We start from the raw sequence: 18,791 nt of genomic DNA on the forward strand, positions 1-18,791 counted from the left end.
CTAAAAAACTTAAAACTTTTTGCACATCCCAAAATGATCTGTATTTTGGAATGGGTGGTTTTAAATTAAATATTCCTTTCATGAATCTAGCAATGAAAGCATTATCTACAAATTTAGAGTTTCCAAGAGATGCTTAAGTTTGTGAAATAGCACATTTATATGTATTAATGCAACTATAAGATCTATTTTCTTAACAAAGAGTTGTCAAATAATTTACGTTTACTTTATTTGGTGCAATTGGATCAATATATTGTTTACCAAGCTTTCCATGGATTTTGATACTGTTTAGCAGTGGCGTTTCTCCACGATTTTGCAATGATTTTTGAAGCTTCCTTTGAAACCCCTTTCTTTTTGGAGATATCTCCTGATACACAATAACCTATCAGAAATAACTTCCTCTTGTTCATTGGATGCAGAGAGTTGTGCGCAAGAGTTAACAAGTCTTTCTGAAATGGTAGCTTGACTGGAAAGTCTATTAAAGCCGCTAGCAACCCAGGGAACCATGTTTGAGTTGTCCATAATGGACATACTAATAGCACTCTTTTTACCTGTTCGTCCTCTATTTTCTGCAAAACTTTTGCCATTTGACTGAAAGGTGAAAAAAATATATGGATCAATTAGATTTTTTCCACGATAAAGAAAATGCATCAAATTCAACTGCATATGGATTGGAAACCAAGATATATAATTATCAGGTATTTTTGTATTCAATTTAGACGCAAAAAGATAAATTTTGGGGTTAAAATTCTTCTACATAATTTTTTAAAATACATCTGCATTTAACATCCACTCAGTACAATCTCGTGACAAGTAGTCAGGGATTTTATTATTTTTTCCCGGAATGTGCACTGCTGATATAAATATGTTTTTACTGAAACACCAATTCCAATTCCAAACTCTTCTAAAAGTGACAAAACAGATCCCCAAATTATTTTTACATAAGCCACTGCTGTTGCGCTATCCGATCTCATACAGATATGACAATTATTGTAAAATTTACAAAGGGAAAACAGGGAAAAATAAATTGCTCTCAACTCAAGCTTATTTATATGTAACAAACTCTCCCTAGCATCCCATCTGAGTTGTATGGAATTTTGTATGAAATTTCCATCTTCAACCATTTTCTCCCCAGCCAATTAATGAAGCATCAGACTCAATATAAATCTGAAGAGCACTTGGTCTTGTTATTTTACCATTGTTATCTCTTAAATTTTTAATCCACCAGTTTATCTCACTTTCTGATTCTTCAGAAAAAATCATTTTTCTATCATAATTCTGAAAATTATTTTCTAAATCTGTACATTTGTCCCTGTCTATATATCTATGATATAATGGGCCCAATTGTATTGCTGTACTTGCAGAATTATATAAACCCATCAAAGCTGTAACTTCTCTAATTGAAACTTGACCTTTTCTCAGAATATCAGAAGATAAATATAAAATTTATATCGAATTTTTCATCAGTAACAAAAACTTGAAACTCACTGAATCTATTATAAATCCCAAATACTGAATTTGTTGGAGAGAAAAAAAACATAGATTTTTCAGAATTGATATGAAATCCTAAATCCTTTAGCATTTTTATTAAAAACTCTGCATTTTTTTCAACCTTATCATTAATCAGTGCACTGTTACAACGCGAAATGTAATAACAACGCAAAATGTAATAAACTGGGAGTATTACATTTTGCGTTATTACAATTTGCATCGAGATCAACGCAGAATGTAATATTGCAAAATGTAATAACATGATTTTTGGATTATTATATTTTGCGTTATTACATTTTGCTTTGGGATGAATGCAATGTGTAATAATGCACTTTTTGGTTGTTACATTTTGCGTTACTTAATTTTTGCGTTGAGGACAACGCAAAATGTAATAAAAGAAAATGTAATAAACCAAAATATAATTATTTTTTTTGTATTGTGTTCAACGCAAAACATGCACAAAATTGATTTAAACATATAACAATGGGGAAACTCGCTTTACTAAAAAGACAGACAGACCTATGACTATGAGACAAACTTACGGCTTTTACGGACATTACTAAATCTAATTGTATATTTTTTGAAAACTCTGTTTCTTACATTTTAATAAAACATTAATTTAACTTTGATTGACATGTCTATTTATAAACCAGTCTGCATTATATATTCATCACTGATATTCTTAATTACCAAAGATTGACCATGGTTCTATTAAAAGCTCTTGATATGCATGTACGACGTGCATGTGTTCATTGGTAAGCAGATAAGAAGTACATATGTGTGTCTAGCGAGGAGAAGCGGGGGGTAGGGGCTATTTCGTATGTTGATCATATTGTATTTTTATGGGCATGCAGAAACTATCCATTTTATTATTGAAGAGAGAGAGAGAGAGAGAATTTTATTTTAGCTGATCTGCAATGCACATGATTTGTGAAACAAAATGAAATCCTAATTGTCAAGAAACTCCCTTTCCGCTATATTTACACCTACCAGTAAAAATAGATTTCTTTTCTAAATTTAATGCATGTGCTTATCAAAAAGCAAAAGCAAACTCAACTGATACACGGATCAACGAAATAAACCCCCTGTGAGGATGTGGGTTATACACCTTAATGAACTTACATAAATTAAAAGAACAAATATAAAATTTTAACAATATTTGATAGCAAAATAAAAGAACAAATAAACAAAAATTTCAACAAAGAAAATTAACCAAAAAAATGTACAAAATAAAATAAAATTTAAAGAATGTCTTATTTAATCCCCGGTGCTCAGTCCTGGTCCTAGATTTGTCCAGTTTGCCCTGGTCCTCAGTCCTGGTCCTTGATTTGTCCAGTTTGCCCTGGTAATCAGTCCTGGTCCTAGGTTTGTCCAGTTTGCCCTGGTCCTCAACAGTAATCCTTTATTTTTGAATAGACTTGTCCATTTTCTTTTATTAAAGGCTGCACGGAACAATGTTTATTGTAAAAGGGCTGCGTGGCACACTGGGTATTTCCTCTCAGGTTCCAGAGTCAATGGTCCGACGCCTGGTCTTATACTTTTGAAATGTCTTTCAATAAAAACTAAATATTTATAATTAAGTTCCAAATACACAATACTAAATGTTCTCAAACTTTCACAATGTTTTGTTCATATATTGACTTTAAATCATATATTGAAATGTTCCACGTGGGTCATCGCCAGGTGATATAACTCACAAACTGGATTTAGAGATGTGTCGTACGGGCCGCCATAGTTCACTCACACGCTATAGCTACGGTCTCTGTCAAACACCATAACATGGAAAAGGCTTCTCACTGATACAACAGCCGCTAATAAATTCAGCACCCGAGAGCCCTCATATTCCCGACAGCTATTAACGTTCTGTAAGGAGACTTTACAGGCAAATAAACATGGCTAAAGACCCCGATGTTTTTCTAAGGACAGGCCCCTGGTAGCACTAGACGAACACGTCTATCGGCTGATGTTTTCCCGGGTACTACACTGTGCATGCTTTCACCTTACTATTTAAAGTGAAAACAAGGGGCTCCCTACAGGGTTGTTATGTTACCATGAGAACCACAGGTATTTAGGGGCTCCCCCAAGTATTATTATATAAGTAACCGGAAGGTTGACGCGAAAGTAACAACGCAAAATGTAATAATCCAAAAAATCGTGTTATTACATTTTGCGTTATTACATTTTGCGTTGATATCGACGCAAAATGTAATAACGCAAAATGCAATAATCCCGATTTATTACATTTTGCGTTGTTATTACATTTCGCGTTGTTAAAATTTGGTGTATGTGGAATACAGTTTTGAATAGGTTCTTGTTCAAATTCTAATTTATACTCAGAAATAGTCTCTAATATCCATTCATCATCTGCTATATGTTTCCATTTATCTACAACATTTTTGAGGCTGTCTGCTTTGAATTTAGTTACGTCTAATTGTAGAAACCTCTGTGCAGATTTCTCCTGCCTCTCGATCCCCAAACAAAGTTCTTTTTCTGATCTGTGAAATTGAACTTTCCTGTTCTGTATCTTCCTCTCTGGCCATAACTGGATTGAGGGTTTGCCATCATCCTGTTGCCTCGACTTCCTCGAAAGATTTTTGAAAAATAATCCCTATTTATTTTTTGTGCATATACTTATGTCTTTCAGTCTTTTCCACCCATTATCAAATAACTTGTTATCCCCAATTTTTTTTATTGCGATTGTATAATTGATGGTATCTTTTGTCAATAAAGTGTTTCATTAATAGCCCTCTATTAAGGTAGGTCGCGGGTTTGCTTTTGTCATCAATTTCGGTACGCAATTTCGACGATCCGAGAGGTCGTTTTGTGCACATTTGATTATGACTTCAGTTACGCCACAAAGGTGACATCGCATTTCTTCCCGTTTTATCTTTTAAAATAGTGCGTACGAACCAAGTATATTAATATAAGTACATATTCTTGTGAGTAAATCTCGTATGAACCAAGATTATTATATAAATAAATTCTGATATGATTATATATAATGTCTAGATGTGTAAGTATAAGTACAAACTAAAACATAATAAATACCATACGGTACAAGAAAGACTGAAGACTTTATGTCGTAATTGATACATTATTCAGTCATTCTACGATAAAAGGACCAATTCAGGGTATAAAACATGGGGGGGGGGGGGGAAATTTGTTTTAAATAGCAGATTGAACATCATAATTCTCTAAAGGATATATCAGTGAACTTGAAAAAAAGAATAGTCCACAAATCTGATGTAGTTAACTTTTTACATCAATTTCAATTTACCATTGATTTTAAGGTAATGTTACGAAAGTTAATGCTTGAACAAGTCCTATTATTTTTTAAATAAAGCTGAATTTGACTAATTTTTCGTTTTCTAATGTTCAGTATTAAAATTCTTGAAGTCTGGCATGAATCCGATATCAAGTTAGAATTTCGGTAAAAATATCGTTACAGAAGTTAATCGTTACGGAGGTTAATTTCCATCAATAAAAGTTGAAATTCTCGGCAATAGTTTTGTTAAACAAAAGTATGAAGCATTTCACTCCCAAAATAATCAAAATGTTTATACCTTTAATGTAAAAACATTCCTGAATTACCGTTACGGAAATTATTTTTTTAAGAGAGACAACTGTTTTTGTCTAACTCGTTTTGTTATGTCGAAAAATATAATGGTCTAAAGTAGCTGAGTCGCAACTAGAATGGATGATGTTAGGTTCCAAGGTCACTCTTAGATAACTTCCAGTTCTTTTTGAAATCTGCGTTCTATGCGTTTAATTCAAAACAAAATCGTTACGGGAGTTAATTGTTTTTTTTCAGCGACATGCTATGATTTCGTATAAAAGAAGATCCATGCATTTCTTTGCAAAAAGTGGTTTGTTTTCTTTTTATATAGGAAAAAAACTTCTTTAACTTTAATTGCAATCTATTCGAAACGCATATACGGCTGAAAATTTCATCTTGAAATTTGTAAATCAATTAAGCGACATTAAGATTTGCAGTGGAATACGTTTTTCAACATTATATTGTATTCATATCAAAACTTTAAATGCATATATATCGGTAAATATTTTCAAAGCCATGTATGTATGTTACGTCTTAGAGTTAAATCGATCTTTAAAATTATAGTTAAGATATTACAGCGGAAAATTTGTAAGCGACGTAAAAAATTCTTAATTGGGCATGTTTTTGTAGAATGACTGTATTAAGGTCAGCCAAAATGAGTCAGTGTAAAAATAATGGTTTGCATAAAAAAAGTTATGATAAATTGCTAAGCCGAAAACAAAAAGGGTGCATGCGCGCATAAATAGTAGGATATATTTGATGCGGGACTTGATATAAAAGCAACAAATATGTTATATGTACCCTCAGTTTTTCTGTATTTCTTACAGGAAAAAAGTTTTGGAAAATAGCCCAAGGCAAATAGAAAATAGCTCCAAGGGATCTTGAAAAGGGTTTGACTTGCAGAAATTTGTTGTACAGATAAATAAATGATATACTTAACAACCCCAAAAGGTTAACACATATTCCCATTTGAAAAATATTTCATAATTTTAATTTTTATGGAATTGTCATTTTATTTTCAACTAACTATAATACCGTAATTTTGAAAAATTCTAACGATATAGTTGTTTCCGGGACATGACTTAGAAGTCACAAATGTCTCATTTGTACCCTCATTTTTATGTATTTCTTTCAGGAAAAAAGTATGGAAAAATAGCAGAAGGAAAATAGAAAATAGCCACAAGGGATCATGAAAACCGTTTGACTTCCAGGAAATGTTAAAGGGTTTGGTTTTGTGAGCAGCCAAGTGAGACTCACTAAAAATAAAAAAATTAATATCTCAAAAATTAAGCCTTGCTTACACTTGAAAACTGGTCCATGTCATCTTCATAATGAAAACAATCTCTGGGTATATGCAGCTTAATTGACACTTGCAGTAGTTTGCAGCTATGAAATGCACAATACACCTGCAGGACTGCGCAGCCACAAGTTTTAGTAGTGCACCAAAAAATCCCCCCAAAAAATGAAATAGTTAAACCAGTTATAATTTTCTCCCTAAAAAATGCCAAATAAGATGTTAAAAATCTGCAGGGGGAATGAAAGTGTGCAATTTAAATAAGAGGATTGGCCCACAACGTTCACTTGAGTCACCTTGATGTTCTCCAGATTTCTAAGACATTTTTATTCCCCTTAATTCTCATAAAAACAAATCTGAGCTAATATTGTGGGTCATAAGGCCATGTCTAATCCAAAACCGATTCCACAACATGAGGATATTTCATTATCAATATGGCTAACATGGCTTATACGTTTTCTTAAGTTTTTTTTTCTCATGTAAACATGCATTTACCAAGGGGATGGGCGAACATAGCGTGTAGAAAGCCTATAGCTTCAGATATATAAAAATCATGTTCAGTTTGTGAATTTAATATTTAGAGTAAAGTTCTCATTATTGAAATTTATGAAATTGTGATAAACAAAACTTTTCTGAGGAAAATTTTCTCGGAAAAATTTATGCTTTTATTAAAAAAATTAATGTGGTATTCGTGGGGTTCGAACCCTAGCAATAAAAATCCTGAGTATCATTTTCTATCGAGACTAGCACGCTAACCACTAAACTACACAAGTCCTGACGAACAGTGGCATTTAAATCATGTTTGTGATATGACCCTTGACTTAATGGACTTCAAGTATTTCTCGAAAAGATGCGAATCGTATGTTATAAAAGTATATTTTTAAGGTATAGTGGGTCATTGCTCCATATTTTTGGTAACCAAAAAATGTATATTTTTATGTAAACTTTGAGAATTAACTTTCAAAAAGGTGGAGCGAAGACCCACTCATATCGAAAAATAGTGTTATAGTATGCGAAAATGACTCTTTTTGCCCGCTTTAGTGTATGTCTAATATTTCACAGGCAAATAATTTCAATCTTTGAGGGATTTTTGCAAATTGTAGAGATTTTACATAAAGTATATTTTAATGTTAGACGAAATATCAAGGAAAATCTTGATATAATTGAAATTTAATTTTTCATCTTCATGTTTGTCACACTATAGGCTTATCGCTCGTCATGTTCACCCATCTCCTTTATATACAAAATCTGATCTCAGATTTATTTGAAGAAGAAAAAAATTGAAAAAATATTAAGTCTGGCCCATGATTTAGACCAACTTGAATCTTCACTACTTGAGGATGCTTGCATACATTATGAGTAAATCATTACCTTGTTGTTCACTAAAGGACGATTTATTTCTATCTATTCCCATGTCAAACTTTGATACCCCTATTTTAGGGTTTAATTTTTATGGATGACAGATGGACAGACACCAGAGACTCTCAGATCAGAAAAGTTCAATAGAGCCTCTGCTCAGATGAGCTAAAATGTAAAATGTCTTTGATTATTGTAAAAATGTCACCAAGAAGAACAAAAGAAAAGGATTTTAAATGAACTTTTTTTATTCTTAATCACTTCCAGGATATTATATTTCTTTTAACATGTTAACCAGTATATGCAAGTTTGACTAATTTTTGTGAAAGTTTCTTTAAAGATATAAGTTATAATTTTATAAATAAGCTTCAATTCTAACAATATAACTCTCCAAGATATTTGAGACCTGTGTTCTTAGCATGGGTTTCACAAGAGTGACTTTAAAACATTTTTTTTTTTGCATTTAATGCAGTAAACAATAAATTAGATAAAACATTATTATAATATCCTGTATTAAGATCCCAACATTTTCTTCATTGTTAACTCGTGGAAAGTTCAAATATTTATTTTTGTTTGGTCATCGTATGTTCTTTTTCAATGATGTTTGGAAAGGTCAATGCATTTGTTCATGCAACCTTGAAATCAAAAATATTAACTTTCTCAAGTCATATCATATGAAACTAAATCACAGTCTTCACATGTTGCTGATATTTTCTCCAACACTGCTTTCCAAAGATTACCTGTTGAGACAAACCAACATGGACTAAAACCTCTGTCAATTGAATGATCTCCTTAACTTTGAAATCTGTAAAATATTAAATATAAATAATTTATAACATACCACTAAAAAAAACCAATACTGTTGATCACTCTCAAAGAAGGAACCCGAATTGAAAGTTAAATCTTTACATCATGACTAAGTAAAAAGCATGCAAAGATGGACATGTAAATTTCAGGGTCAAAGGCTACACATCCCTCAGCAATAATGGTCACATTGTAAATGTTGGTTAACACTGATTGTTGCATTGAATATATCTTATTTTAATTTACAATTAGTGTAGATCAGAGTAGTTTAATCCATATAGAGATAAATGAGTCTAATCTGTATAAAAAGAGGTCAACTATAAATAAGATCAAGGTAAACCCAAGTGATGGTCATGTCATCTTGCCTTGGGAAGTAGATGAGACAAGCATATAAGATCATAATTAAATAAAGCAAACAAGTATGGGTACAAAATCTGAAGGTTAAATGACAAGGTAAGGATTTGATGGCAGAATTTTAAAAACCTGATATGAGGACATGTGTGTTAGTAAGCTACAAGAAGATGATCAGAAACAGCTAGTTCCTCCCAAAAGAGATTGAAGTTTTCAATTATTTAAAAATAACCTCTGATGCGACTTTTCTTTCTTCAGTCACTGTTTACCTAACATTTGTTTTTTTATCGTTGAAGTCAACTGCAATATAAATAATTACTTTTATTGGTTTATAACGTGACATCACACATAAGGTTTGATTATTCATGATAACGATACTTTATTCGCTCAAGCAGCCACTGGTAGGAGAGCTGTAGGCATACTTAAACCATGGCTTGAGACAATGTGATGGACACATACACAACATTCACTTAAACAAGATCTTTCTTTTCATCCAACCACATATATATTTCTCATCATAAAAATTGTACATTCTTTCATTCTATACACATAGAATAACATCTGAATCCAATCATACAAAATGAAAATGACTAGTCAGCTCACTGTGATTATAACACCTACCTTATACCATTATACACATGTCTATTAAATTTACAGAATAATTTCATTGTGATATAAAACTCACCTTACAGGGGAGGTTCTTGGGAGGGCTCCAACACAAGTATCACATGAAATGCAGAAATTGGAAGTCCAGAGAAAATATCTGAGCAATGTTCTTTTTTGTGAAACAAGGCTAAACATTAGGGCTGGGAAGACATATCGATAATATCTATTCAATGTGAGGATGATACGCATATCGATACGTATGAAGAAATTCTGACTTATCTTTTTCTTTGTTTACTTCACATTTTGGGTTAGATATATTAAATAAATAAGCAAAATATAAATATTTAATATATAATAATAAACACCACTTGTGTAAAATAATTGTGTTTTACAACAGATATACAATTTCTTTGAATAAATGATTCTTTTTTGTGAAAGAAGTTTTGTTCATTTCAATACAAAAAATTATAACTAATTCAAGATATCGTGATACATATCGTATTATGGCTCAAATATCGTGATACATATCGATATAGAAAATGTTGTATCGTCCAAGCCCTAGTAAACAAGGTTAAAATAAATTTTAGGAAAAAAGTTCAAAAACAGGGCATATAGTGGCATATAGTGTTTGTCATGTCCGTCTTCCGTCCTTCCGTCCTTCCGTCACACACGCGTTTAGCTGTGTTCAAAGCTCAGTTTCAAAGAAACTATCCAAGATATTTTTATCAAACTTCATATGCTGATAGATATTGATGAGAACTATGCAACTGCATCAACATTTTTTTACCTTAACCTTTCATTTGTCCTTGGCCTCACTTTTCTTAAATTAGTGTTTAGCTCAGTTTTAAAGATACCATTCAAGGTAGTGTAATCAAACTTCATATGTTGATACATACTGATGTAAGCTATTCAAATGCATCAACATTTTTCGACCTTGACCATTCCTTTGATCTTGACCTTACTTTTCCTAAATTAGAGTTTAGCTCAGTTTTAATGAAATCATTCAAAAAATTTTTATCAAACTTCATATGCTGATACATACTGATGAAAGCTTTTCAACTGCATCAATATTTTTTGACCTTGACCTTTCCTTTGACCGTGACCTCACTTTTCTTAAATTAGTGTTTAGCTCAGTTTCAAGATACCATTCAATACAGTGTTATCAAACTCCATATGTTAATACATACTGACGAGAACTATTCAACTGCATCAACATTTTTTGACCTTGACCATTCCTTTGACCTTGACCTCACTTTTCTTAGATTTGCATTTTGCTTAATTTTAAAGAAACCATTTAAGATATATTTATGTAAGTTTATGCACTTATACATAATTTGGCGAGAATTTATCATCTATATCCAACTTTTTAGATTTCATTTTCAATTTTAAAGAAACTTTTCAAGATATTATCATCAAATTTCATACACTAATACAAATTTTTCATGTTGCATTACTAATATACCCTCGGCGGGGCATTCATGTCCTATGGACATATTTCTAGTTTAAATCTAGATATTAATATTAATCTGGGTGTCAGTGTTTTAACTGAATGGTATTTATTTGCTGAAATTTTTTCCGATAAAACTTTTTTCTCTGAGACATTATAAGAAGAGTTTTGCTTCAATCTTTCAAACATCAATAAATGTGAATTTCAATTTGATTATTGTTTGTCATCTTCATATTTCATAAGTCTCTTCCATTTTTTCTTTAAGCATTTTAACCTCAATGTGTCAAACTATACCAGATTCCTCGATTTTTTTTATTGCTCCCATCAGGATAGAAATAACAAGGTTTGCCTGTACCATTAAAATGCAGGTCCTCAAAAAAATAATAATAATAATTACTAGACGAGCTTGTTGCAAAGCAACAAATAAGTCTTCCTTCTAAATTTGAAGGAGATGAGATTGAGATCGAGAGACTTCTACGGTCATAAAAATGAGCCATTTACCATTACTCTCGGTGTGACTGGAAGTGACGTCATTTTGACGACTTTTAATGGTCTCCTTAGCTGCTACTTATCATTTTGAACAACTTTGCTTCTATGATGCTATACAAATTCTCAATACTTTTTGAGATATCAGGAAAACACCTTTGGCCCCTCTAGCTCCCTAATGTTAGGGGCCAAGCCCTTATTGTTGGTATCCTTTGAAGGATCGTAACATTCTACACAACTTTGGTCCATATGTTTTAACAAAATATTTACAGGTAAAAGGATATTATAGAAAAAGTGTTAGAAAATTTAAAATTCCCGATAGGACTTTCTTCGGGCCATAGCGAGCGCCGACGCGCGGCACTTCCGATAAAAATGAAATGCGTTATGCATATCTACAGACATAGGTCTACCATACCTGAGAGTTTCATGTTTCTAACTAAAGCCGTATATGAGAAAATCTGGAGACAACCCGACCCTTCGAAAACCATTAAATCGGCAATATCTCCGGACCGGAAGTGACGTCATCAAAACAGAAAAAACGCTTAAGGTTCAACTGATGTTACATATGTCCTGAAAGTTTCATGGAAATCCATCAAGCCGTTTTCGAGAAATCGCGTGCACAAAATCGGTAAGAAAAAAAAAAACAATAATAACTAGACGAGCTTGTTGCAAAGCAACAAATAAGTCTTCCGTCTAAATTTGAGGGAGATGAGATTGAGATCGAGAGACTTCTACGGTCATATGTGCAAATATGAGCCATTTACCATTACTCTCGGTGTGACCGGAAGTGTCGTCATTTTGACGACTTTTAATGGTCTCCTTAGCTGCTGCTTATCATTTTGAACAACTTTCCTTCTACGAAGCTATACAAATTCTCAATACTTTTTGAGATATCAGGAAAACACTTTTCGCCCCTCTAGCTCCCTAATTTTAGGGGCCAGGCCCTTATTGTTGGTATCATTTGAAGGATCGTAACATTCTACACAACTTTTGTTCTATATGTTTTAACAAAATATTTACAGGTAAAAAGATATTATAGAAAAAGTGTTAGAAAATTTAAAATTCCCGATAGGACTTTTTTGGGGCCATAGCGAGCGCCGACGTGCGGCACTTCCGGTAAAAATGAAATGCGTTATGCATATCTACAGACAAAGGTCTACCATACCTGAGAGTTTCATGTTTCTAACTAAAGCCGTATATGAGAAAATCTGGAGACAACCCGACCCTTCGAAAACCATTAAATCGGCAATATCTCCAGACCGGAAGTGACGTCATCAAAACGAAAAAAACGCATAAGGTTCAACTGATGTTACATAAGTCCTGAAAGTTTCATAGAAATCCATCAAGCCATTTTCGAGAAATCGCGTGCACAAATACGGTAAGAAAAAAAACAATAATAACTAGAGCAAAGCTCGTTGCAAAGCAACGAGTAGGTCTTCCGTCCGATATACGATGTTGAATGTGATAGATTTACTCAAAAAAAAAAAAAAGAAAAGAAGGAAGAACAAGTATATTTGAATAAAATAGGCGATTGAATTATTCAAAATATGTTTAGAAACACATGAAACAGTGATATCTTCTAACGTCAACCCGTTTCCGGTTCTTTTAAATTCACTTCCGGTATGACAAAAAGTGCTCAAAACGACTTAAAACTCTACAAAGAGTATGTATAAATCTTCCCTGAAAGTTTGGATGAAAAATACTCATTTTTTGGACAACTTCCGGTTTAGGAGTACAACTTCCGGTGGAAATGAAATGACTTGAAACACAATACATGTCAATGTTATAAACATTTAAAAATGAACAAAATAAAAAATTGCATATTTTTAGACTACTTCCGGTGGACAACGGAAGTGACGCCGGAAAAAAACAAAACACCGGAGACAAATTTAGAGATCGTGTTCTATTATCCCAGAAAGTTTCATGACTCTATCTTTAACCATTTAAGAGAAAAGACCCGGACAAAATTTCAATATAAATAAAGAAAATCGGGAATAACTCGTGACCGGAAGTGACATCATCAAAATAAAAAAAAAAACGCCTTCAGTTCATGTAAATTGCCATCATTGCTGAAAGTTTCATGAAAATCCATTCATGCATTTACGAGAAATCGCGTTCACAAAATCGGTAAGAATAATAATAATAATAAAAGTTGAAAAGAAACAATAGAATAATAAGAAGGTCTTCCGTTGAAACGGAGGACCTTAATAAAAGTGAAAAAGAAACCTAAGAACAACAAGAAGGTCTTCCGCTGAAGACGGAAGACCTTAATAATAAAAGTGAAAAAAAAAAACTGAGTAACAAGAAGGTCTTCCGCTGAAGACGGAAGACCTTAATAATAATAATAATAATAACTAGAAACTCATTGCGAGCAATGAGAGGTCTTCCGTCCGATTTTGAATATAAAAAACGTAAATTCAAACTGAAAAGGTGATAAAAGAAATTCAGACACTCTGGAGATTTAACCCTGGTTGTCAGCGTGAAAATCCAACGTGCTCTCCATTAACCATTCACTTTATGCATCACTTCCTGTCACGACCGGAAGTAACGGCGATACAAGATTTCCTCGCGATTCAAATAAACTGATTACTGACTATCAGTTCTGAAAGTTTTAGACTTCAGTCGTTTACTGTTGCCGAGCAATATTGTGAGAACAAATTCTAATTCTGAGGACAGGTAAACACGAGACCGGAAGTGAATTTTATAAAAAAAAAATCTCTGACGTTTCGCTATACATTTGCAGTATCTACAAAATGCATAAAAACATTTCAAGTACTTTATCGATAAGCAATATTTATGAGAAAGTTAAATATAGAAATAACGTAGTTTATCACCTAAAACCGGAAGTTGACGTTTTTGTTTCCGGTGGAATCTAACATATTTCAAAACAGCGAAAGAGATGCAATAAAGTAATGCAAACTTTAATTTAAAAGAGAAAAGTTAAAATTTTTGATTTCTTTGATCACTTCCTGTGACGACCGGAAGTTACGACTGACGCGTTTAACCAATATGGTTTTGCCTACTCCTCAAGGTCTGCTACTCATAAAAATTTGGTGTTTTAATCTTTTACCTGTTTTTGAGATCTCGCTCAGACAGTGTTTCTTTTTGAGGACAGAAAAACACGCAACCGGAAGTGAATTTTTGAAAGATATTTGAAGTTACTGTAGACCTTTGCAGTCTTGCATAACATATTTAAAATTCATTTCAAATACATTATCTATAAAGAATATTTATAGGAAAGTAAAATACTCAAATTTTGTAGTTTTTCTCTTATAACCGGAAGTTGTGGTTTTTGTTTCCGGTAGGACCAACATCTTTCGAATCTGCGAAAAAGATGCAATAAAGTAATGCAATTCTTAAATAAAAAAAGAAAAGTTGAAATTTTCGATTTCTTTGATCACTTCCTGTGACGACCGGAAGTAACGGCTGACGCTCTGAACCCAAATGGTTTTGGCTACATCTTAAGGTCTGTTGCTCATATAAGTCTGGTGTCTTAATCTCTTACCGTTTCCGAGATCTTGCTCAGACAACTTCTCATTTTGAGGACAGAAAAACACGCGACCGGAAGTGAATTTTTGAAAGATATTTGACTTTACTCTAGACATTTGCAGTCTGAACAACATATTCAAAATTCATTCTCAATACTTTATCTACAAAAGATATTAATGGGAAAGAAAAATACTCAAATTATGTAGTTTTTCTCGTATAACCGGAAGTTGACGTTTTTGTTTCCGGTGGGACCAACATATTTCAAAACTACAAAAGAGATGCAATAAGGTGATGTAAGTATTAATTTAAAAAAGGAAAGTTGAAATTTAACGATTTCTTTGATCACTTCCGGTAGCAACCGGAAGTGCCGACGACGAACGAAAAGGCGCCCTCTCCAATCTAGAAATCATGTTCTATCATCTCTAACAAGTCTCCAGTTCATATCTTCAGCCATTCTTGAGAACACTCAAGGACAAAATTCCATTTTAAAATCAGAAAATTGTCCATAACTTGGCACTGGAACCGAATTTACCAAAAAACGGAATTTTATATAAACTTCATATAAAGACCTTTTATCCCTGAAAATTTCAAAGAAATTCGTTGAATAGTTTTCGAGAAATCGCGTGCACAAAATTTTGTCTAAAAAAAAGAGAATAATAATAATAAGAAGAAGAAACAATAGAATCACTATAAGGTCTTCCGTGGAGACGGAAGACCTTAATAACCTTTGAGATAAAGTGGTGGCTACATGTACATTCATTTTTTTTTTTCAATTTTATAGAAAAATCTAAGAGGTTTCTACAAGAATATTATGGTATTTATGAATCAATACCAAGATTTAACCCCCCCCCCCACACACACACACCCCTGCACCTTATCTCTTCCTTACAAGTGCAACCAACAACCTAAGTCTGATTAAGCATATGAAAACTTTCAAAAAATGAACATCTAATTAATAATAAATATGCTTGGTAGCATTTGATTCAGCATGCTCATGCAATGGTAACTTAAGATCAGGTAAGAGCCCCTTATTATCCTCCCTTTTCCATGAAACCAATGCAGTTGCTCTGAAATTCAAGTTTTCAGTCTCAACCATTTCAACTAGAGAATATTTATTATTAATACTTTATGCAATTTTCATCTTTAAAAAAAATATTTTTCAATTTTGCTGCACTCTTCATTTGATGAACAATTTACATATCAAGCAATAAGCAAATTAAGTTGACATCCTTTAATTTTTTTATCGTTTAATTTACTTTTCCCCATGAGAACTACATATACTGCACTAATCTGCAAATTAGAAGGACCAAGTCCAAAATGATGGTTTGTATACATAGTACAAACTTATGTGAATATTATTTATATAAATAATTATTAATACTTGCATCTCTTTTACAAAAAGTAAAACGAAAAAGCAATAAAATTTGAATATCAAAATTTTGATTTACAAATAACACAACTGATTTACCATATATGTGTACTACGTAGAGCCACTTCTCTTAGCCGTCATTGGACATTTAACTTGGTGTGTCTGAGGCTCAATGAGGGATCTTGAACAAAAATCTCTCATTAATGGAAACAAAAATTAGTTATTTACTCTACTCATAATATTTGAAACCCTGTTTTTTGCTGAACTATATTTTGATACAATGACGAATACTTTTAGTATTTTGAAATATAGTAAGATTTATCAGAGGAACCTTAAATATTGCCCGCTACCAAATTGCGGTCTGCAAGAAACACGTGGAAATTCTCAGATCCTTTGTATAACGTTTAACCTTTTTAAAATTGATGTGCATCAGATCGCAGGCGTTGTCATACTCAGAATGTATTACTGATACTAGGAGTTATATCGTATTTATGAGATAAGGCTCATAATTCACAATAAACACAAAAAATCGACTTACCAGCTCCTACTTTCACTTTAGCCGAATATCGCATGACAGACCTCAGATATAAACTACGCAGAGTGAATATAGTTCTTAATTTTCGTACAATATTTTTCAATATTTTGTGACATTGTCCTACACTTGTAGGATTAATATGCTTATTTGATAAAAGGTAATTAATAGCCTTACCTGCAAAAGAAATAACAGACGTTAACTTCAGTCGGAACTGCGAAAACTGGGCGCGTATTGATTTATCTGGTCCCTTGTAAAATCAAAGACGGAGCATTCCCTGATATGACGTAAACATCGATGTTACTTTTATAATAAACAATATTAAACATTTAGATCGAACCATTCTAATAGCTGGAGATGTTTTACGAGATATCTCTCTAATTGCTTTGTGTAATTGGGGTACTAGAGACATCAGATTACAGAAATAGTCAGTTGGTTTCAATACCGGAATGGCAGCCCACAGATTTCGCATGGCGGACATGCCTAGTTGATGAAAAACAGACAGTTATGGAGAAAGTACGCACAGACTTGCTAGGAACGAAACAGATAGTTGTACCCATGACGTTCAACTATCTGCACATATGCAACAAATGTCATGTTATTGTTTTGTTAGACCTGTAGCTGTGCAGTCCTGCAAGTGTAAAATGCACATTATTGCAGATTGACACTGCAAGTGACAACCAAACTGCATACATGCCAAGACAGCTTTCCAATGGAAGGTGTCATAGGTCAGTTTACAAGAGTAAGCAAGAAGTATTAAGATATTGAGATTTTTATTTCATACGAGTTTCACTAGGATGAACACAAAACCAAACCCTTAAGCCCAATTCGTTGTACAGATAACTCAATGATATTCTTATCAACACCAAATGATTAATATATACTCCCACGTGAAAAAATATTTCATAATCTTAATTTGTTGGAATTGCCATTTTTTTTCAACAAATACCGTCATTTTAAAGAATAGTATCGATATATTTGTTGCGGGGACGTGACATAGAAGTGACAAACATCTTATTTGTATCCTCAGTTTTTCTGTTTGCAGGAAATCCTTTGCCCAATTCGTTGTACTAATAACTCAATGATAGACAAAACAACTCAAAAGATTACAAATATCTCATTTGTAGCCTCAGTTTTTCTATATATCTTGCAGGAAAAAACCTTGGAAAAAATGGCCCAAGGCAAATGGAAAATACCCCAAGGGATCTTGAAAACGGTTTGACTTGCAGGATCTTCTTACCTTCTCATCTTCTTAGCCCAATTTGTTTTACAAAAATGTTATTGATATATTTGAGAACCCAAAAATGATTACTTTATGCTCAAATTTGAAAAATATTTCATAATTTAAATTTTTGATAATTATCATTTTTTTCTTTTTTCACAAATACCGTAATTTTGAAAAATAGTAACGATAAGATAGTTGCTGAGAAATGATATAGGAGTTTCAAATATCTTATTTGTAGCCTCAGTTTTTCTGCGCAGGAAAAAAGTTTTGAAAAAATTGACCAAGGCAAATGGAAAATAGCCCACGAAATCTTCAATACGGGTTGATTTGGAAGAATTCGTTGTACAGATAAGTAAATGATATACTTAACAACCCCAAAAGATTAATACATACTCCCATTTGAAAAATATTTCATAATTTGAATTTTTTGGAATTGTCTTTTCTTTTCGGACAAATACCTTAATTTTCAAAAACTAGCGATTTATTTGTTGCGGAACCTTGATGAAGAAGTAACAAATATGTGATTTGTACCCTATGTCTTTCTGTATTTAATGCAGGAAAAAAGTTTGAAAAAATAGCCCAAGGCAAATGTAAAATAGCCCCACGTGTCTTGAAAACTGTTTGATTTGCAGGATCTTCTTTGCCCAATTCGTTGTACAGATTAACTCAATTATATACTTAACAACCCCAAAAGATTAATGTATACTCCCATGTGAAAAACATTTCATAATTTTAATTTTTTGGAATTGTCATTTTTTATTTTTCAACAAATTCCGTAAGTTTGAAAA

Source organism: Saccostrea echinata, unplaced genomic scaffold (assembly GCF_033153115.1).
Source record: "Saccostrea echinata isolate AGI-Se365-2 ecotype Australia unplaced genomic scaffold, CSIRO_AGI_Sech_v1 ptg000027l, whole genome shotgun sequence".
Lineage (NCBI taxonomy): Eukaryota > Metazoa > Mollusca > Bivalvia > Ostreida > Ostreidae > Saccostrea > Saccostrea echinata.